The sequence below is a fragment of the Calonectris borealis genome, chromosome 4 (genome assembly GCF_964195595.1).
Source record: "Calonectris borealis chromosome 4, bCalBor7.hap1.2, whole genome shotgun sequence".
NCBI classification, from domain to species: Eukaryota; Metazoa; Chordata; class Aves; order Procellariiformes; family Procellariidae; genus Calonectris; species Calonectris borealis.
Window position 1 is genome coordinate 4,736,631 of NC_134315.1, and position 23,248 is coordinate 4,759,878.

At 37.0% G+C, this 23,248-nt stretch overlaps 1 protein-coding gene across 2 annotated transcripts in view; it reads left to right on the top strand.

Annotated features, from left to right (window-relative positions):
- The window catches only part of CTNNA2 (catenin alpha 2), a 527,667-nt gene that overhangs the window by 380,568 nt on the left and 123,851 nt on the right, over positions 1-23,248 (top strand). The gene's annotated exons all lie outside the window — the stretch shown is intronic.

Here is a 23,248-nt window from a genome sequence, read left to right on the forward strand (position 1 = left end):
ATAATTATTTTTATATATACAGTGAAATTTTCCCTATAACCATTTCCATGATCTATTTCTAGCCTAACAACTGCAGGAATTGAAAAAAAGTCTTCTCCTTTTGTTATGTACCATACACCACACTCCTGACTTTTCATTCCAAAGTAGATTTTCCAGATGTTTCTCTACAAAACAGAATAGACCAGTTTAGCAACTACAGCAGACTGTAAAAATATATTTGCTTTCTTGCAATGTGTTTATTCTGTATTGGAATTTTAGAGAATACCACTTTAGAAAACGTCATGGCAAGGCTAGTTGAGTAAATTCTGTGTATAAGTAAGTTTTTCTTGACAGTTTGTAAGGTGGTTGAAACAACATTTCACATAGTGGGAAGAAAAAAACATCTTCATTTGAAATTTGCAATCCAGTCATCTTAATCAAAATATCAAGAAATAGAAAAAATATGTATAGTTGCAGTATATGTAGAATCATAGAATCATTTAGGTTGGAAAAGACCTTTAAGATCATCGAGTCCAGCCGTAAACCTAACACTGCCAAGTCCACCACTAAACCATGTCCCTGTGATCCATTTCTCTTATGTTGCATTTAATCCCTAGGAAAAAATGCAGAGTTTTGATCAAGATATGAGACATCAGCTTTTGCATGAATTTTCTGCATTTAGTTTCGGCTTTAAACAGTAGTGGTCCAATACAATAGTGGAGCTTATTTTAGGTGATTATTTTATTTTTATCTTTTTAAATCTTTTTTTGTTTTGTTTGTTTTTTTTTTTTTTTTTACTTTAAATCTAAAGTAAGTTAGACCAGTGTTGGTTGTTTTAGAATATGGACAATAGACAGAATTTAAGAACATGTGTTCTGATCTTCCAAAGATCCTCTGGAGCTGAAATGGATTCTCGCCAAAATCATGGGATGTGGATGTCTGCAGCACCTTTAAAGCTTTGAGTCTCAGCCCTGACAGTATTTTGGAGTCTCCTCACAAATAATCTTTTACTTGGAGGTTCCCGTCTAACCCAGTCTTCTTAAAGAAATATAAACCACTATGAATAACAGTTTAAAAGCCCCTCTGCTCTGCTTGAGGTGATTCCTTCTGTTGGTTATAGCTGGGCAAGTCATTGCGACATAAACGTTCTTAGTTCACAGAAGTGCAATGGATTTAAGAAATCACCTAGTCCATCTTTTTGCTCTAAGGCAGTATTAGTGTTGTCATTTTTGACACATCGGCTCCTCCTGTAAACTCCAGAACTGAAGATTTCTCAAGGAAATCTATTCCAGTGCTTCACTTTTCAAATGCTGAGAGTTTAACAAGCCCAGCGCATCCAGGTTTTTACTGTTGGTGGAGCGGTTTGCTGATCTGTGGTAACTGCTTTTGATCTTTTTTGGATCCATTCTAAATGATCCACGTTTTCTTGGTACACAGGGCCAAAAAAATCCCATGGTATTTGAGCTGAGACCTTGCTGGTTTGGAAAACGGCATCTCCCTGGCTGCAGTTGGGTTTTTCTGCCTGAGAAGGGTGCTTGCCTTTTCCGCAGCTGGGTGACACTGATGGCTCCTGTTCAGTCTGTGATTCACAGAAGCCTCTGGAACCTTCTCTGCAATAGCTACTACTTGTTCTGTGTTTTATAGCTGGTTATTCCTGACTGAGGGAACGTCTTGCACGTGACCCTGTTGGATAGCATCTCTTTTTTTTTTTTTTTTTTAATTTTTGAGGACATAAGTGCAATTTGTAAGAATCATTTTGAATTTTTATTCTGCCCTCCAGAGTACTTTCAGTGCTTCTCAGCTTGGTGTCACCTCCAAATTTAATAAGCGTATTCCGTGTTCTGTCACCTAGGTCATTAATGACAATATGAAACATTGATGGACCCAGAAAAGACCTTTCTGTGTCATTTCTAAGTGAGTCAAAGAATTGCTTTTAGGTAGCAAACTCATTATATGGCATGGATAATTATATTATATTAATGAAACTGTGTAACATAAGGAAGTATCCACATCGAACAGCGATGATGGAAGAAGAACTCACCTACACCAAAATTTCCTTTTCTCCTCTCAATTTTTGCCTGAACTGAAGTTATCTGACTTGGCTTCGTTACCATCTAAGGCTCACAGGCAGGACCCAGGAAGAACAAAACAGATTTTCTCCTTCTCACTCTAGGGCTGAGCTGGGCATTTAGAGTCCTGTAATAAGAAAGAAAGAATGTTTAGGTAACAGTCACAAGCAATGTAAGACATGCTTTATTCCTCTGCCTGCCCAGAAGGTCTGTAGAGTGTGAATAAACTCTGTAATTTAAATAACAAAACCTGCAATAAAAGGGATTTTCTTTCTATTTGCTCTGATCACATGGGTGCTTACACAACTGCAGCCCCCATCTTCTCCATTTCAATTGTGTAACAGCCTTTCCCATAGAGCTCGATGATGCTAAGCATTCACTTAAATGCACAAATCGCTTTGTGCTGAATTATGTATTTTCTTAACTTTTATTTTAATACGAAATAAGTTTCTAAAAAATATTTTCAATGTTCTACTATGGAAATAGATACATCTCCTCATTTCTAGCTGTAAAGTTTCTGTGAGAAGACATACTACATTCATATATCCTGTCTCTATGAGCTCGACATAACATTTGAATTACTGATTACCTGCATTACGTGTAAAAATTCATGGAGCTGGACAGATATGCCCCTGAGGACTCTCAAAGGCATTAACTATTTCAGTGAAGTCTTGGAATATGTTATATCCATTAAGTTGCATGTATATTTGCCTGCCTTAAACTGTAACACCTCAGTGTCATCCCAGTTAGTCAGTGACCGTCATACATACAGAATATATTCGGCTAAAAGACTCTTTTACAGCTTTGGTTTGCTGAGTTGAAATAAAGCTTCTGTTCTTTTTTCAGTAGTATTATTCTCCCGGGAATATACTAAGAGAGTTTTGTTTTGGTTTGTTGGGATGGTTATTTACAAGCCCACACACACACGATAAGCCGATACGTTTTTTTGTTATCTAAACAACATTTCCATGAAACTTTGGCTCGTGTGGAATAATCTATTATATGATTACTTTCAATTTATTTGACACCTGTCTAATAGTCTAGACACTTCTAGCTATCTAAAGTACTTCTGTAACTTCCAGTACAATAGCATTTTTGCACTTCCAATATTTTTCTTTATGTCGTTTGTCTTCAAAATACCTGTGTGAAATATTCCTGCTTCTAAATAGATAGAGAAGGTAGACAGAGACTAAACTAACATGACAAACACCACACAGGAATCCTATGCTGAAGCAGAGAATTTGTGCTTCAGAAGTCATAAACTGGCACCCCAGGCATCCAACCCTTTTCTTCTGTAGCTTGTTGCATAAAACGCATCGTTCTCAGCTCATCCCCACGTAGCGATTTGGTCTTCATGCCTACCAGGTTGTAATACCTTAATGAGGCATGTAAAGAAAAAAGAACAGCTTGTCCAGACCTGGCTTATTCTTTTGTATTTCTCATTCTTTTATTTTTATCTCAGGTTTTGTTTCGTTGTAACCTGCCTCTCAGAAGAGGTTGACTGTCACACATGGGCTATTTCGCTGGCTGTCCCAACACGCAGGCACTCACATGCCCCATCTCATCATCCCTCGGTCGACCAGATAAGTCATGCTGTCTTCTAGGCATACTTATCCACCATGGGGTCTGCAAAAGGCTGGCAGCAGGTGGACTCAGAACTATTCTGCTCAATCCTTTTGACATCAGAGGCTTAAAATCTCTACAGAAGTATTTTGCTGAATCATGTTACAGTTTTTAAATACTCTGTATAATATGAAATTTCCCCCAGTGCAGCTTCAAATCTCATGTCCCTTATTAAATGCTTAGGGGATTTTTTCCCGGGATGGTAAAATCTATCATCTCTAATACTAATTTTGATTTTCTTCTTATTTAATCTTGCTACTACTCCTTCCTGTAGGGCATGAGCCAATCCTACTGCTTTGTTTCGGGAGGCTGCAGTGGGAGATGGCCACATGCCAACGGCCACACGGGTTTGAGGTGGTATCTTTTCTGCACCCGCGCATCACCTGTGCAGAAACATTTGCAGGAGCAATCCCAAAGGCAGATCCTAAAGGCGATCCCAATGCCTTTGGGGTCTGTATATACCTTGAAACGGGTAACACAGAGCATGTGTCGTGTTGCACCATGCCTTGCTTGACTGACCTAGGAAAGGGAGATAGACCAGTTCCTGGATGGCAGTCGAATATTTGCAGATGCATTATGTCTTGTACTCATTCACTGTCATGGATCACAGATAAAGGAGCAAATCTCTGCACCGTATTTTGTTTCCTTGGACCTACCTGTGTCACAGGCATGGGGAAAGCTTGGCTAAGAGGAGTTTTTGCCACCACTGCCTCCAAAAGGACCATTTTGCCCTGCAGCTGAGTATGTATTTTGGGCATGAACTTCCTCCCTTATGGATTACATGTTCCCCCTCTGTACTTTCTCTAAAGCTTCCTTTTCTGTGTCCTGTATTTTTGTTCCTAAACCAGGCAACCCCAGAGACGCTCCTCTTTCTGCCCAAAATGGAATCTCGGAGCTGGAACTGGGCAAAACACCTGTAAATTGGCAATTTTAAGGCAGGCATCACTGACAACACTTGTAACCCTTTCTCCTTTCCTGCAAATCCCAAACATTCAGATGGCCAGAATAAGCTCAAGCTGGTCAAGGCTCCTGGGCTCTTTGTGAGGATCTGGGTTAAAGCACGGATTCTAAATGGAGAGTCAGAAATTACAGCTGGCTTTGAAAGGCAGGAAAGCAGGGGCTGCGAATTTGTGAGGTCGAGATTGTGAGTAATGAGAGAAGAGAGAAAATAGAGGCAGAATTGATTCAGAAGCATTTAAAGCAGAAAGTTATTGATATGGAGAAATACAATATTGGACAAAGGCAGGAAAAACCCCATAAATTTACAGGTACTGATATTGTGAGAAAGTTGCAGGAATTTGATAAGACTGGTAGAAACAGTTTAATTTTGGAGACAAAAGTTATATGAATATACATGTCTAGTGATCTAGTGTTTGTAATCTTAGGAGAAAAATGTGTCCAATACGACTGATTTATGAACGGGTGCTGGTACCTCAAGATCTACTGAAGCAGTTCTGCAGTCTGTTATAGAGATACAAAGACCACATTCATTGGCTTTACTCACAGCAGAGAGGAATATAGCATATGGGTGGTATAGTTTGACCTGCTTAGCATATGGAGAAAACAGTATAATGGCAATTTGCTGCCATACCTTGGTATGTTGCTTAATAATTTGAGATAGTTGAGTATGCAATTAAAATTAAAATCTGTGAACATAAAGATATTCAGTAGCTTTGGAATAAGGAAGAAAAAGAGGGCAGTAATAGTGAGGAAGTCTAATAGCGGAAATTTAAAATGACATTTAAATTAAATTCTTGCCTCTGTAAATGTAGCAGTGTTTAATGCGGTTTTGATCAGTGCAATATGCTATCCTTATATCAGCATAGAAATGAAATTTGTTCACAGTGCAGTCAGCATCAGGTTCTTGTGGGTGGTGGGGGACGTCTCTTTATAACAAGCACTTGATTTAAGTGGGACAAATGAGTTAAATATGGGTCCGTGTCTGTAGACACAGAAAGCCAAGCTAAAAGTCCATTCCTGTTCCTCATGGAAAAGTTTCACAGAGCTGATTCAGAGCTTCTCTGTGAGCGCCCCAGAGCCTAGGAGAGATTCATACAAGCGGAAAAGGTCATATAATGCCCCAAAGAAATTGCTCTAAACTGTGTAATCTATAGGGGGAATAGGGAAGATACAGGGTTTTTTGTTCTTTCCCCCTCCAGAAATTTACCCTACATTTCTGCTTTGAACAGATGTCTTAAAAAATTGTGTGGAAAATTTCCAGGAAAGTCCCATACGCTTTAATTTTATTATGTTTCTCAAGTGCAATAATGATTTCAGAGATGACTGATGCTATTATTTTGTTTAGTTTGCAACATTTTGTGTTTCAATTCTTTTTATCATGTTTGCAGAAATACAAATAGCTGTAATACTAATCACTGTACTAAATCACTGAAAAAAGAATATAAAGAATTTCAATTTTTTTAAATAATATTTTCCTAGGCTTGTGAAATGTTCCCATACATTTTTTGCTTCCTTCCCAGATTTAATTGATATTCATGTCTATCTATGAAGGCGGTCATACTAGTCATTGAACAACATTCAAGCCCACCATTCAAAACAAGCCTCTTTATCCTGTACGGCAGGAGAGACTGAAGGCTGAATAGTCAATTGGTCCAAAAATTTGGGGCACCACTGAACTAAAGAAATGGAAGCAACAAGGCAGGGGAGAAGTTTTAACTGAGATATTTTGAGGGAATGCATTTGAGTGGCTTAACAAACCAGGTGTCTCCATTGAAGCCTCATGAGCTCTTTAGGTGATGGCAGGTCGCAAGTCCAGAAACTATTTCATGGGTGAAAGGGAATGACTTGGATGAGCGAGGAGGCATAAGAAAGCATACTGAACCATGGTAACATCTCAGCTCAAGGAACAAAAACACACTGTTGTGGAACTGAAACAAATTCTTGAGCACACATAGGTGTTCTGCAGAATATTGAGTGTCTAACAGACAAAACCCAGCTTATTTAGTGGATGTATGGAAAGGGGGAAATGAACTTATGAAGATAATTTTGATTCTGTTGTAAGACAAATTGCTGATAAGACTAGCTAGACAGTCAATTTGAGATTGTTTCTATGGAAAGAAATTAAACGATAGACAATAGAAGTGCCACTAACAGGAGCAAACCTTGAATCATACTTTTGATGTGGGCAAGAAAAAGTAGAAGAGACGTAAGAATCTAGGAGCTGAAGAGACAAATGACTAAACCATCAAGCTATCATGCCTGTAACTAGCCTCTATGACAATATTGTTATTACTAATCTGCCTTCACTCTGCCCTTTCCCACTCACGGTAATGCACATCTCAATTAGACTCTTTGGGATGGGAGCTACAAGTCTAAGGACACTGACCTTGATGGAGGGATTTGAGTTCTATTCTGGAGGTGTGTCTATGTGCTTATACATATGGATAAGCATTTGCATATGTTTGTGTAACAGCAAATAAATGTTAGATAGCATTTGCAAGCTTCACTGAAGTGATTTTGAGGGAGTAGGTGGTTACTGCCCTAGAATATGGAAGGGGTTTGATGATATGAGAGAGTAGGAGGATAATTAAGATTGCAAATATTATTTATGTTTTGTAATTACTGTAGCTAACTCTTCTGTTTCTGTATCTCCAAATATTTAAGGTTTCTTTAAATTCCCATATCTTTGTTTCATGCAAATTGTTCTTAATTTTGTTTTAATAAAGGAAACTTCTAACTGATGGGCAAGCATAGAAGTATTTGAAACACAGTTCCTTAAGACATAAAGCCAAAAGACAAATAAGCATAACACAAAAATAGTATTATTTCTTTAAAAGCTTGTGTATTTTAAGCAGCATTTTTTTGTTTTCATAGTCTATATTATGATTTTAAACTCTTCAGACTGCCATTATTATGTCTAGGAATCATATCTTTATTATGTTCAGTACAGTATGCTAATGCTATCTGCAAAGGGTATAAAGACGGGAGTCACTCCACAAGGGTGCTCAGAAAAGAATTTTGGAAAGGTATTAAATATCAAAATTTGTTGAAATATTCCTACTCTATAATGTGTGTTCTGGGAATCAGTAGAGGAGTTTATTCCCCTCCTCTGGTTTGTTAGTTCAATGCAAGTCCTGCAAGTGGATCAAATGGAAAATACTTTATAGATACTCTGTTGCAGTCATAGAACATTTATCATAGCAAGCTGGTTAAAGCATCATTTAGCTGTATGATTGCTCTCTGATGCTATAGTAATTGACATTTTAAAAAAGACTTGGGTAGAAGAATGTTTAGGTTATTGGCTTTTTAAACTAAATGTTTGCAGATCATATGTACAAAACAGAGTATTTCACCCTCTGTTGATGAAGCAGTAAACAGGTCTGTTCATTTTCAGTGCATCCTTTTAAAAAGATTATTGTATGTAAATCTGATTTTACAGTGTTCAATTAAATACAATGCATTACTTTCAAAATTAATATTTTTTACAGTGTGTATCCACGCAGGAAATCACAAAGTGGCTGTTATTATTTACAGTTTAGGTGGATACATACCTCTTGTTTACTGATGAGAGATGTAATATGTGCCCAAATTCTTATTCCAATTCACTGAATTACCCAGTTGATCCTACCACTGTTGTGCATCGGTTCCCAGAAGAGCACAACTGGGATCTCACAGGTACTACACAAATACTCCATATAGTATGGGAGAATGCAGAGAAGAAACTTGGGACATTTTCAGAAACATAAATTTTGTTCCTTAGACTAGTGGTTTAACTCATTCCAGTAACACAGAGGGCAGAATTTGATTAATTTCAATTATTCTGATTAGGAAAAAAAATATTGAATCAAAAATACATGCCCAAATCCCAGTGAATCATAGAATAGTTTGGGTCAGAAGGGACCTTTAAAGTTCATCTGGTCCAACCCCTCTGCCATGGGCAGGGACATCTTTCACTAGATCAGGTTGCTCAAAGCTCTGTCGAGCCTGATCTTGAACACTTCCAGGGATGGGGCATCGAAGTCCAAAATTTGAACTTTGAAATGCCTAAAATACTTGTGGGGAAAAAAAAAATAATCTCCATTTGCTCTGAGTTTCTGCATTTATTTCAGCGTGTCATCTGGGGAATAATATAGCCTAGAAAAATCCATGTAGTGTAGAGCAACACAAAAGGCAATAGGAGTATTTGTCTGTTATTCTTACTACTGCATTTTTTTTTTTTTACTAATAACTGTGCTGTGTAAAATAGTTTGTGATCTCATTCAATGACCTCCGAAGTCAGTGAGCTTTTCCGCTCACCGTCATAAACTTATTGTCAGGCACAAGACATTAGATGTGATCATGACTTCTAGTCCAAGAAACTGAAAATTGGTCTATATGCATGAATGTGGTATATAATAGGCTGATATAAATCCAGTTGGTTTATTAGGATTTATTTCCAAAGGGAAGAATCATGGTCGCATTTAACGCGCTAGATTCAAGGTTTACAAAATTAACCAATTATAATAATGCTTGTCTTTCTTTTAAGAAAAAATATCAGAAATGATAGCAAGACCAGTTAAGTCAGTATAATTCAAAAGTCACAAGTCGTGAGGATACCAAACCAAAACGTTTTGAGATATTCTGTATTCGGAAGAAAATATTTTTCCACAGCAGCTTTTGCTGTGCTACAGCATTTCTCTGCAGATACTTACTTAATAGTGAATTAATTTCATAATTTAATGACTTTTAAATACTTCCCTGATACTGTTCACTACAGCATCACTACAGCTCAACCCTCTCCCCATCACTCCTGGGGAGCTTTTTTTTGTTGTAAAGTGCAAACAGGTCTGAGCAGAGGTAATAACTGAACATCCCCATGACACTTCACATTATTTTGCAAATCCTATATTAATGCCAACTTGAACAATACCATTTTGCTTATAGCAACAGTCTCTCTGATATTTCAAAAGAAAAAGTTGTTCTACTCTGCCATGCCTACAATCTTAAATACTATGTTTTCTCACAGCTAAATTGTGGTTTTGGTTTTATAGGAAACTCTTGAAATATCCAGCAACATTTTTAGACTACTATACTAATCTACGTTAATTTTGAAAACAACATATTTTAGCTGTATAAACAACTGAGCAACAAATGGGGCTCATCTATCCTGTGCGCATTAGCAGAGGTCCTGTGGAAAAATTAAGATCTGATCATATAATTGAGGACTGTACAATAACATGCATGGATAAAAACAGGGGAAATTCTAGCTGAGGAAGCAGCTGTTATACTAGTATTTTATTTTCAAGTGTGTGGTTCTGCAATTTGAACAAATTTTGGCATAAAAAAAAGAAGTGGCAGTTGAAATAAGATATTTAAGGTAATGCCTAATATTGGGCATTGCCCTTCTTAGCACTGAAAATATTAAATATGTCAGTCAAGAAATCATGGCTATTTTGAATTTTGATTATATAAAGGTAAAACATAGTGGATTTGAATGATAAAAGCATTACATACACACACAGAAATGCATAAATATGTGTCATCCAGATTTCTTTTTGTCTTGATAAAATTTGAAGTTATGTGGAATATTGGAAATAGCTTTCTGAGGCAACAGCTTGTTCTTCTGTGTATTGTTGCAATTTGTTTCTGATGTAAAAAATATATGTTTTTGGAGAGCAGAATGATATTAGAAGTAGAGAATTTTACTAGGAGACACTATTTGTTGTAATAAACTGCTCTGGAATTCATCAGTCAAAATGACTGCTGGCCTAGGCAGTCATTCTGCTAGTCTCATATTTTTTTTTTTAAAAAGCACTCTTACCCAAAATTTCTACTCTTTAGCTATATTAGATGATTGATGGACATTCTTATCTTGTTTTAGGAAGTTATCTAAGAAATGAAATTTCATCCTTGAGTATACAAATATCTGTAAGTATGTGCACACAGTTGTGCATTTAAGGCAATTTTATAAAAAAAAAATAGATTTCTCTGTCTAGAGAGAAGCCCATGAATTATTAATTTTGTAAACACAGTTCCTTTTGCGTGAGCATGTGATATTAGTAAAACCAGAAATGTTTATAGGTACCTCGCCTGATGTGGTCATGGATTTGAGGTTGTCCGCTCCCCATGTTGTCCATGCACATCAGGGCTACAACCATCAGTGGGTGTACATAATGGCCAGAACAACTGTCCTGCTGTGGTATTGTTGCCTTTGCTTAATTTTCCTATGTTTCCAAGCTTCCAAAGTCACTTGGCATTCGCCATCGCTTGCCTCTAAGTACAGACTAACCCCACCTTACAATTACTGTATTTGAAAGTATATAAATTTATAAAATTATTTAAAATATTAAATTAAATTATTAAATTATTAGATTAATTGAATGTTAAAGTATTTAAAAAATGAAATTATAAAAGATAATTTCAAAGCCCTGTATTGTGTTCCATCCATTCCCCTCCTGGAGGTAACACCTCCTGATCCCAGAGAACAAGCTATTAACATATAGATATTTCAGCAGAGAAGAGCTCACTTGATATATTTAGAGGCTTGTTTTGCATCGTTACAGAGTGCTTTGCAACACTGACTTGTTAAATGCTTTCCTGTGGCCAACCCTAGTCAACCCATCTGTGTTATGCGAAGTTCTTCTGAAGGTCAAACCTCACAGATAGTTTTAGGACCGAGGCCAAAATGAGTTTACACTTTGTAGATACACTTTTGCCCTTTCTCATGAACGGGTCACTAAATGGCTCTGTGTGTGTTCAGAAGTCATGCCCTCGCAAAGCATAATTCTGATATCCATATGATATTTAATCTGAGAAAATAACCCTTTCTGATCTTTTTGGAATGAATCTCTTAGGTATATGAACAAAACAAAACAAAAGCCTGTATTGCATGTTGTTGAAAGGAATTATTAAAGACAAATATTTTCTCTAAATTGTGCTTGTCAGCCATTAAACCCAGACTAGTACTCTCTTATTTAATCTCTATTACCTCTTGGTTTTCATCTGGGACTGAATTTCACATGTGCTCTGCATAAATATTTTACTGCGTGTGTAATTATCCTTTAAATGGACAGCAGTATTTTAGCCATCTAGTATACACAATTCATTACTACTAATTTGTGTCAGCTTTTGTCTTAGAGAACGCTCTTTTTTGATACTTATGTGGTTTTCGTCTTTCTTTGCCTCATTCCCCCAACTTTAACAGTTGTCAAAAAAAACCCCCAACAAAACAGGAGAAAAAATAACCTTTTATTCTTGTTGAAATAGCCTGTTGTTATGCATCTAGGTATTAATTAATTGCAAGAATCCCTCTGTTATCTCAGAAGCATCATAAGGGTATTTTCTTAACCCATGTTGTAATCATAACTTTTCTATTAAAATGACCTTTTTTTACCACTGGTTTTCAAGACTGAGGAACAGCATGGGTGTGCGGCATGACATACTTGCAAGACATACTTAAAGGCAAGCTGTGTTCTGCATTGTTTCACAAATTAAATCTTAATTGGGGTGCATTCCTTAACACTCCCAGAAATGCTGGTCTTTAACATAGGAGATCACGTCTCCATCATGCATTCCTTAAATGGGGAGCATTAACCAAATATATTTATAATTTACTGGGCATTTCCTGAGAGCTCATGAAACTCTAGAAGATTCTTCCAGAAACAGTAGTGCGGTACAAATAGCAGAGTACAGAATAGTTTCACAGGTTGAGTCTTTACACTTCTCTCCCACATAAAAGATCATTAGAAAAATAAAGTTTTCATTCCTGTGCTTGCTCCTACAAGATAAAGAAGAAAAAACAAACAACTCCTTCACTTTATACTAGAGAGGTAATATGCATCATGGCACTACTTTAAGAGGAGATACTTCCTACCCATTTCACACTTTAGAAATAATTACTTAACACAGTGCAGCCCATTTTATTCACAGTAACTTTTTCTCAGTAATTTACTTAGTAGTTTTGAAGTGAAAAGCATCATGCGGTGTGGAAAGCCACAGAGCTTCTCCTGCCGGGCTTGAGTTTACTTTTTAAAATTTCTTTAGGCATTTGATCATCATGGAATTGAATCACCCTTAACGCTAATTGCCATACTAAAGAAAACTTCACTAAAATATAGTCTATTAGAAAGAGAACTGGACTGGGAATCGGAAATAGAGTCTGGTTCCCATAGACTGTGGATTCAGTTGCTATCTTGTTGGTGTACATCATGACCATGTGTAACGTGCAGAATCTCTACAATTGTTCCTGTTTTATTGAAATCATTGATTTTGATAGGAAACATTTATTCAATTATAATTTTGTAGATAATGCCAATGAAATTATAGGGTATGGCATGTAAGAATAGAGTAATAAATAGGAAGTGTGGAATGCTACATTGTATTACTACTGAAATTGCTATTGAAGTCACTGGAGAGCCAAATTAGTGAATTATTAGAATAATAATATTTAAAATAGTTGATGTCCTTCTATGTTAAAAATAGGTTTAATTTGGAACAAGTTCGAGTTATTTAGGAGGGAAAGAAGAAAAACAGATGTAGAGGTCAGTTGGCACTTTTACCACTTGCAATTAGTTTCTATATGCATCTGTCATTAAATGTATTCTAAACAGCTGCAGATGTCTGTGGATAACTTTTAATAGTGCATGATTTGTACCGAGACTTGCAAACTACCACGTTTGTCTGGGTACAAACCATGAACTATTCGCCAGTAAAAAATCTCCTGCAGTGAATAACTCAGTACAACTCCAGATCAGTAGTTCACCTCCAAAGCCAATGCTAATTGGTAACGGAAGGCATATCCAGGATAATTTAAGAATTTAAATTCCACAGACTTTCAATCCTTTTGAAAATGTACTCGCTTGTCTCATTGGATGAATTTTCAAAAGCATCTAAATAACTTAGCAGGATATAAATAGCTTTGGAGCTGACAAACCAAATCCAAGCACATTTTAACGTTCTTTGGACGGCTAGTCTTCCTTTGGCACCTTCGAAGGCTCGTTCAGTTTCATTTATGAAAATCAGAATGAAGGTGGTGCCAATTAGCATCTGTTTCAAAGTTATTTCAGGTCTTGCACTGGAACCACAGGTTTCAGTCTGCTGTGATTTCATTTAACATTCTTTAAAATGTTTTACACCTCATTTCCTACAAGAAGTCTTTGTGGTGATCTACCAAAAGAACTATCCTGCTTTTAACCCCTTTTGCAATATTTTGGGGATTTTAGTTGTACCAGAAGATGAAGGTGTATCAAGGAAATTTGAAAAATAGGATTAACTTTATCTTTTTCATTTTAAATGGCTAGGCAGAGTGTAAACTGTGCAGTGGTTTTGCACATTGCATATTCATGTACTTTCTTCCATTTCCACTAGCTATGAGATGGGCTCCAATGGTACTTACCTTAACAGTTTCAATGCCATCATTATCAACGTAACAGAGTTAACTTGTCATATTGCACATTCATAGTAATAACTCTTTTTGGAGGCATTTATGTGGATGTGCAGAGCTATTCATTCAATTACTCCGTGGACCAGGCAGGGATGGTCAAATTAATTACTGTCTCATGAATATAGAAGATAAAGGGCCAAATCCAATTAAAGATCTCGGAGCCTATGAGCTTGGAATTATAATATGAACACTTTATTTTTTTACCACAGGGATACCAGGACCTGGGCTATGCATTGTGACTATTGAAAAAAGTGAAGTCACCTCAGTCCAAGAGATTAACTGTGCTGAGTACAGTCAGAGCCTCCATGCCTTCTGGATCTTAAAAAGCAAGTTAGGGCTGGAAGTAGGAGGCTTTTTCCAGCTTATGTTCTATCCTGAAGACATGTATTAATAGTTACTTTTTTGAAAAGACTAAGTGAGGCTCCTTTGTATCTAAATCATACAGAAGTTATTCTGCCTTCTATAATTTTTTTTTAATAGTTGAGTATCACCCAGGAAATGAGAGACCTTGGTCCGATTCCCTGTTGTGGGGATTCACGAATCCTTATTCCCTTAATACCTCCGGACTGGGGGTATATTTTTACCTTTCCCGCTGAAACTGTGCTGTGGTGCAGCTTGGGATGAAGGGGTCAGAAGGACTCCAGGCACCAGAGCCCACCCCAGCGTATCCCACCTGAGGGCTCCAGGCAAGGCTTCTGGGGAAGGTTTGCATTTGTTTGTCCTTTTCAATCCACCAGTCTTGCATCCCTGCCTTCAGGGGGAGAAGGAGGAGTTCCTTCCCTTCCCTGCTCTCATTTTATCCACTTAATCCAAGTCATCTCTTTGATGATTCCAAAAATACAGCTTATATTCAGTGAAAATTTGGAGTGTCCATGAAAAGTGAATGTTCCAATCATTCAACAGAAATAATGGTAAAACTCCTGCTGACTTGAGAGGGAGCACAGAGAGGCTTTGTAAATGCACCGGTTATCATTTCAGTAAAGGGCTTTATCTTTATGCATTTAAGTTTTTTTCTAAGAACAGCCAAAAAAGCCAAAAAAAATTCTGATCTCTACAAGGAGAAATAAGGACTCTAATCAGTTTATAGATTTAAAGCATTATTTTATGCCTAATTAGTTTATAATAGCATTTACAAAGGATTTTTTTTTTTTTTTCTGTAAAAAAACTGTTGATGAAAATGTCACAGGGTTATTTTCAACAGGGATTTGCTTCAGGTATCCCACATGGACATTCTGTTATTTTCTGCTGGCTTTTACACTAATGCCCTCTAATTGTGTTTCACTTCCTCTGATTAAACTGACAAGTAATTTGAATGGATATCACTTAGCACATTGATCTGAGGTGGTGACAGGAATAGACCGTGGCTTTGCTCTGTAAAAATAGAAGAAGTTGGGCCTTTGCTCTTGCATTCTTTTGAATGTCTGGTTGGAGTTTAAATAGTTCTTTTATTTTTGTTTTGTTTTGTTTTATTTCATCACTAATGCCTCATGCTTGTGATGTCCTACAAAGCAACATGTGGACACAAAGAAGCCAGTACTCAAAGTGAACGATTAATTACTGTAATGAGGATTGAGTTATTTTCTTTCCCAGGCTTTCCTCTATCTCCATTCATTCAAAATGCTAGCTGAAGTTACAGTATGTGTCCAATTAAATCTCACGCGCATTGTTTGCTTGCAGGTGGGGTTTTCACTGGAGATGTGCCAGGCTGAAAAGCCTTGTTGCCAGACACGCGTCACTGCCCTCAGAAAATTTGACACATGCACTAACCTGATATTGTGTAGGCTGCACAGTACACTGCCAAGTAGGGTGTCAGAGCTGGAAAGCAGCAGTGGTTTCACTGGCTGCAAGAAACATCAACCGAAATAATTTCAAATATTTGTTTCGATGTAGACTGTAATTGAAAGTGTTCCGAACAGGTTGGAGGATAAAGAGAAAACCAAAAAAAACAAACCAAAAAACCCACCTGGGTGGTCTGGAGGGAACTGGCAAGATAAGGGAAAAGAAAGTAGCAATGAACTTGAAAGAGCATTTAATTCTCTGTTACAAGTACAAATATTGAGTTAGCATTGACTTTCAGCTGCATACATTGATGAACACATTTTTGACAGGAAATAAACAAGACCTCATTTCCTTGTGGATCATCCAAGGAAGATAAGCATGATGCAATTAAAAAGAAAGAAATACAGATGTAATACTCGATACACATCTCATAAAGAGATCTATTAGATAATGACAGATGCAACCGACTAGTTGAAATCTTATTTTTCAGTGATATTTGATAATCAAAGCACCATAAGCGCAGTCAAGACAATTCTGTGCCTCCTGCAGACAGGCGAGATTTGAGGGGGTTTGAACTCTAAGGCTATATAATACCTGTCTTTATGCCATTAACAACAATTCCGAACCTAAATAGAATGGCATACTTGGAACTTCAATATGTTCATTAGAAATGTTCATTTAATACCTGTAAATGTTGTGAACTCTTTGATGTACTTCCAACGGTCACTTCATTTGTCAGAGATATCTATTTCTTTAAAAAGGTCCTTTGCTGAAAAAAATGCATAAAGGTCCACAGTACAGAAGCCAACATTATAGTCAAATATTGTCATCAAATGGAGCCTTTTTCTTAAATACATAAACAAACAAAAAATTCTTAGCTTGCAACGAAATAACATTATGTGATTCTGCTATTCCTCCAAGAGGGAGACCTGAAAAATACTAAAAGGATATTTTCAAGGGATGCTGAGATGTCTCAGGAAATCCTGCATTTCATTCAGTGAAAAACTCTCATCCCTGTGACTCATTATATAACCTTTAATCTAAAACGAACTAGGAAGAGATTGGCTACAAGTGCTTTCTATGCATGAGACATAAACCGAGGCCAGTGGTCATACCAGATATTAGTGTCACTTCCATTAAGAGTTCTAACAAGTATTTCCACTAATCTGTAACAGAGACATAACAAAGATTTACTCAATACATTTTCTGAGTTTAGATGCATGCTGGATTGTTCATTACATGTTGTAAGACGTCCTGAACTTCTCTACCACTCCTCTTTTCTTAGTTGTCTGGTATTATCATAGAATCATAGAATAGTTTGGGTTGGAAAGGACCTTTAAAGGTCATCTAGTCCAACCCCCCTGCCATGGGCAGGGACATCTCCAACTAGATCAGGTTGCTCAGAGCCCCGTCCAACCTGACCTGGAATGTTCCCAGGGATGGGGCATCTACCACCTCTCTGGGCAACCTGGACCAGTGTTTCACCACCCTCATTGTAAAACATTTCTTCCTTATATCTAGTCTGAATCTCCCCTCTTTTAGTTTAAAACCATTCCCCCTTGTCCTGTCGCAACAGGCCCTGCTAAAAAGTCTGTCCCCATCTTTCTTATAAGCCCCCTTTAAGTACTGAAAGGCCGCAATAAGGTCTCCCCGGAGCCTTCTCTTCTCCAGGCTGAACAACCCCAACTCTCTCAGCCTTTCCTCATGGCAGAGCTGTTCCACCCCCCTGATCATTTTGGTGGCCTCCTCTGGACCCGCTCCAACAGGTCCATGTCTCTCCTGTGCTGAGGACCCCAGAGCTGGACGCAGCACTGCAGGGGGGGTCTCACCAGAGCAGAGCAGAGGGGCAGAATCCCCTCCCTCGCCCTGCTGGCCACGCTGCTGGTGGTGCAGCCCAGGACACGGTTGGCCTTCTGGGTTGTGAACGCACATTGCCGGCTCATGTCCAGCTTTTCGTCCACCAGTAACCCCAAGTCCTTCTCGGCAGGGCTGCTCTCCATCCCTTCATCCCCCAACCTGTATTGATACCGGGGGTTGCCCAGTTGAAGTTACTTCAGCTTTTTAGCAGATAAAATTTTAATAGAAAATATGATAGAAGGCTTTATTAATAACTATTTCATTACTTAGTAACATTAATTATTATGCTTATAATAATAGAATAGACTTTTCTCAAGAGCTTGTATTAAAATGGGTAAATTTGTATTTACATAATCTTTCACTATGGGCTTCCATATCTGAAGGGAAAGAAAAAATGTATACTATCTCCTTTTCCTGAAGTTATTTTAGATTAAAAGAAGACATCCAGAAGCGATTTAAAAGCAAATTGCAATTTACAGCTGGAAAGCAGTTGGTGGTTAAATGAGGAGTTTGTAGTGGACCCTTTGCAAGTAGATGTCTGTGAAGAAATTAGAATAATTTCGAATTCTGGAGTAAACATTTCTGACCTTCTAAATGGAAGCATCTGCAAGATTTCATTTAACTGATGAGTGGGGAGATTCTCAGCTGGTGTAAATTAGCATGGCTTCAGTGAAGCTGATGGTTTTAGAACAGTTTACACGATCCACATTTCTTTCCTCAGAAATTCCATTTTTTAATATGCATTTAAGTGTAACAGCATCAGTTTTGTGTACTGACATCTTCTGAGTAGAAATATTGTTTATTCTATGAAAACCCTCATGTTTTCCTCTTTGAGTCCTCTGAGTACGCATTGCAAATGAAAAGATGGTCTTTAACTACAAGAAGTATTCTGCAGATCAATATTCTAACACATATTGTTACAAAGCCGCCCCTCTCAAACAGAAAGGAATGAGGGGAAGCTTCAGAGACATCAGTTCTCAAGGACATTAGGACAGAAACCTGGATCAGAAGTACACTTGCATGCTAACACTCCTATCACCTGCATTTGCAGTGATATAGATTCCATTACACATGTATTTGAGAGATTTCTTGAGGACATATTAGAAAACCTGTCCCAGGTTATCAGTCTTGGCTCCTCCAACTGCATTTCCTTGTTTTCCCCTATTATCAGCAAACTTCAGTTCCAAATTAGGGTAATGTTGGCATATGTCTTTATCTGAGAAAGCTCAGATTAGAGAAATCCAGCTATAACTGGGGTGGTTTTTTTTGTTTTCTTCATTAGGTTACGATGTTTCTGTGATCAGCAACTGTCTGTCTCTTGCAATCACACCTGTAATTACAAAGATAAGAAACAGTTTTTACATAGCGTTGTCCTAAGGCCATTGGTAGTGATGACCAAAGTATTAAAGTGTGTCTGTATGTGTTTGCATGTTAAGGGGTTTTGAAGGGTGAAAATGAACGTGGAGAAGCAAGCGAGATTGTTAACATCCAATGCTGAATCTAAAATTTATTAAGTGTGTTTCTTTTAGACAGTGGAAAGAAAGTGAATTATTTACAGGACCTCAGACATTCACAGCCTGGAAGTACAGGAATATCTTTTGGGGAATCCTGTAAAAAAGGTGCCCTTACGATGCCAATATTTTTAAATTCTCTGGAAGAAAATCATCCAAAACACACATAATTTGTCCAAAATGCAGTCCAATAGCCTGATCCTTTGGAGGGCTGGACAATCTTTGTAGTTATTAAGAAGGGGTTTTGTCTCATGAAACTTAGTTGATTAAGAATTAGTCATCTAGTACCACAAGACCCCCTCCATTGTCAATGGAGAGAAGCAATCCCATGTGGTAATATGTATCCCATATTAAAATAAATGTGTAAGACAGATGGGTGCTCTAAAAATGCCTGTCACTATATCTTGAATATAGAAGGAGCTACAATAACTAGATTTTATTCAATATTTCTAGACGGTAAAATTAAATGAGATGGTCCTACCCTGAAAACCATCACTGCTTTCTCGAATGGCAGTGTGCTACATTATGATCTGAATTTAATTAAATGACACAACTCTTAAATGATGGCAGGATGTTCTTGTCTTGGGGAAGAACTTCTAATGGATGCATGGCTTTCCCCTCAATTCCAAAAAAAAGAACCACCAATGCATATGTTTTACCTAATGAAAATCAATGAGATTTGTATGTTACACTTGCCTTGTAACTTAGGAAAGTCCCACCAGTTGCCTTTTCTGCATTTTTGGTATCTCAGTATGCTGTAAAATCCAGTTTTGGCTAGTAGCTAGAAGAGAACAACTGTACCCTCACCACAGTGATCTTGGAAACTCTAGTTCAAAAATACAAAGAAATACAGAAATATTCAACATATATCTACAAATGAAAAAAGACCACCAAAACCAACAAATTGCTGCCTTCATTCTCAAGCATGAAAAAGTTCTCCATTTTAGGCAACCTCTAATATCATTATAAATATAAATTCTTCAGGCAGTTCTTTTTTAGGGAAGCTTAGATGCCAGTACGTGATTATGGGTAAATATCAATTAATACTAGCAGCTGCCACTTGGGAACTAGTAAGATCAAGCCCTAATCCGAACTGGTCTTTCAAATCAAACTGCTGTCATTGATAACGTTTCTGAAAATCCTTGGTTATCGCCAAAAGACAAGAAGTAGCTACAACAGTGAATGATGCAAAACAAGAAAAGCAATAGCCACAAGCCAACCAAAGTAAAATACTCCTGTACACACAAGTTGTCCCTCTTGTCAGAAGATAAAAGAAGAAACCACACATGGCTGATATTAAACACACCACTTAATTCACCAATTCACCACTTGAAGGCATTCAGATGTTGTAGTGATGTGGACTGCATAAAAACATGCATAAAATAGAAAAAGAGAGTCTTCTTCAACCATTTACATATTCAGTTTTCATAATCTCTTTATTTCATTAAATACTTAGTTTTAATTGTCTACAGATCTAGATAAAACTTGCTTGGATCCAGGCCAAGGCCAAGATTTGCACACCTCAGGTACTAATATCGTGTCCAGCTTATGGTTCATATCTATTTTATTGATGTTATTTACTACCTGGGATTGCAAGGATGTGGCTTACCCAGTTTTCTGAATAGTTGTGATTATTTATGCTACGCTGGAACAAATTACACTCACTGTGATCTGGTCACAATCTTGTAAGGTAATTAAAAACTGCTGAAAGCAATTGTTTTATTTTAGGAGAACTTGTCTGTAACATAGATTTATGAGCAGGTTATTTAGTGAATGGCATTCTAGAACTGAGTAGTACTGTGGAAGTGCCATGAAGAAAGCCTGTAATTCAATGTTTTATTGCAAAGCGGCAAGATGGTACACATACTGGGATCTTTCTGTCTTGTCCTTTCTCCTGGTGAATCAACCTTTCTTCTTTGCAACTGCATAAACAAAGGCCAAAAGACCTGAGTAGAAAAAAGATATCTAAGCAACCTTTTTTCCCCCATTTATGCAAAATTCTCTTTTTTTTTACTCAAAAAAAAAACCAAATTATTAAGAGGAAAAGGGAACGTACAAATTTTCATTCCACTTGAGGTGATTCCCTAGCAAAATTGAAGATGGAAAACAGGTGATTGCAGAACCTCCAGTGTAGTTACTTAGAATAAATGCTAAAAACCAAAATAATTTATAGGAATAAACATAAAGTATGGATGAAATCACTGAGCTGAGTAGAACAGTAATTCACGTTCACACCATGCTCCTAAGAGACTTCTCACCATTCAATTTTTTTTTTAATTTATTTATTCTAAGATGTCTTCTTCAGCTCATCCATAGAGGAACCACACAGATTTTCTAAAATATGTTTTCCTGACCCATCTTCCTAATGAATAGCTAGGATTTTCAACTTCCAGTGAAATTTAGTCTCTGCTCATTTCTGCTAGGATATATAGTTTAGCCTTTTCCTGACCCAAAATTAGTCTTCTTAACCTGTCAGAAGGAGACTATGTATTGGTACATTTAAACCTAGCTTTCTGCTTAAAAGCACTGATGCAGTTTATGTCTGTTGTTCAAAATGTTTTCCCTCTTAGTACTGAGCTTCTCTTCATCACTTTTAAAAGGGCTATTAAACATGAGCATAGTTTTTAAAGAGTGATGTTGTTCAACATTTAAAATAAAATATTAGGACAGATATATTTTTGAGCAGCAATTTACGCCTTAATAAAACATTGTGATATTGAAGTTCTGAATAAACTGTAAATAATGGAACCATCTACCTAGGGGATGATGAAAATATAAAAGTATATCAAGCTTTGGTAGCTTTTGGATCAATAGATAATCTTTCCACCTGTCTCCTGGAGGCTAAATTACTCGATTAGTGGCAGTGAGGATGTCTTGGACATGCAACATGTAATATGTTAGGAGACTGAGCTCTCCCAGGTATTTTGGCTTATATCTAAAGCAGCAGAAAAGACAGAGGAATGTGTGAAAACAGTGGTCCCAAGTTTTCTTACACTGTTGTAGGCTATTACTATTATTATTATTACTATTATTATTATTATTATTATTATTATTATTATTATTATTGGTAAATTGAAACACTGAGCTTCTAAATTATGCACTTTAAAGAAAAAGGACAATAGCGCTCTCTAACATCTTTCAATTAATTGTCATACACATTGGTTTTTTGTATATGACATCATGTTGTAGGTCTGCAGTTGCTGCCCTTTTTGTGTATTTCTTGGCATTCCATCCCCTTCTTTAATAGGTTGCTATTGTCAGCCATGTTCATCTGTCATATGCTCAAAATAGTGGGTTTGCATCTCACACAACTGTAAGTAATCCTAATTTTTCAATATAAGGATATTCATTACCATAACATCTAAGTCCTTTCTATAATAATAATTTTAGTAGTAGCAATTTTATCTGTTTCATGTGCTGAAATTTCAGCTTTATGATTTCCATATTGGTGGTATCTGGAATTATTCAAAACTAACAACACAGTTCCAGACTGGAGCATCTTCTTTCAAGGTTGACTGTGTCTCACCCAAAATGAGCTATGTCTCTAGGCTGATTGGCCTGCCTGTTCGTGTCTTGATTCTGTGATATTCTCTAGGGTTAAAAAAGAGTGTCCTATTAAGTACCTCATGCTGAACAAAAGAATTCTGTAATGAGCAAGTTGTGGGGTATAAATGTCCTTAACAGTTGTGAAAAATATTTTGGGAGATTTTTATTTTACTCCACTATGAACAGCTCATGAAACTATGAACAGCTCATGGAAAGAAGAAAAGGAGGGAGAGAAAAAGGCCTTTTTTCAAAAGGAAAAACAGTGCTATATCTTAGCAGAGCTCATTCTAGCAGATGCTGAAATTCCTTACCATCCTTAAGTACTTTTTGTTATGATTTCCCTTCCTAACTAAATGAAGTTGAAGTTCCCTGTCTAAGTGCTTACCTTAATATATGCAGTTTTAACTGTGAAGCTTTTTAGACTTTGCTTAATATAAGGAAGGCAATGATTGTATTCTGTATTTGTTTTATTGTTCAAGTAATATTGTTGACAGTGGTTGCGA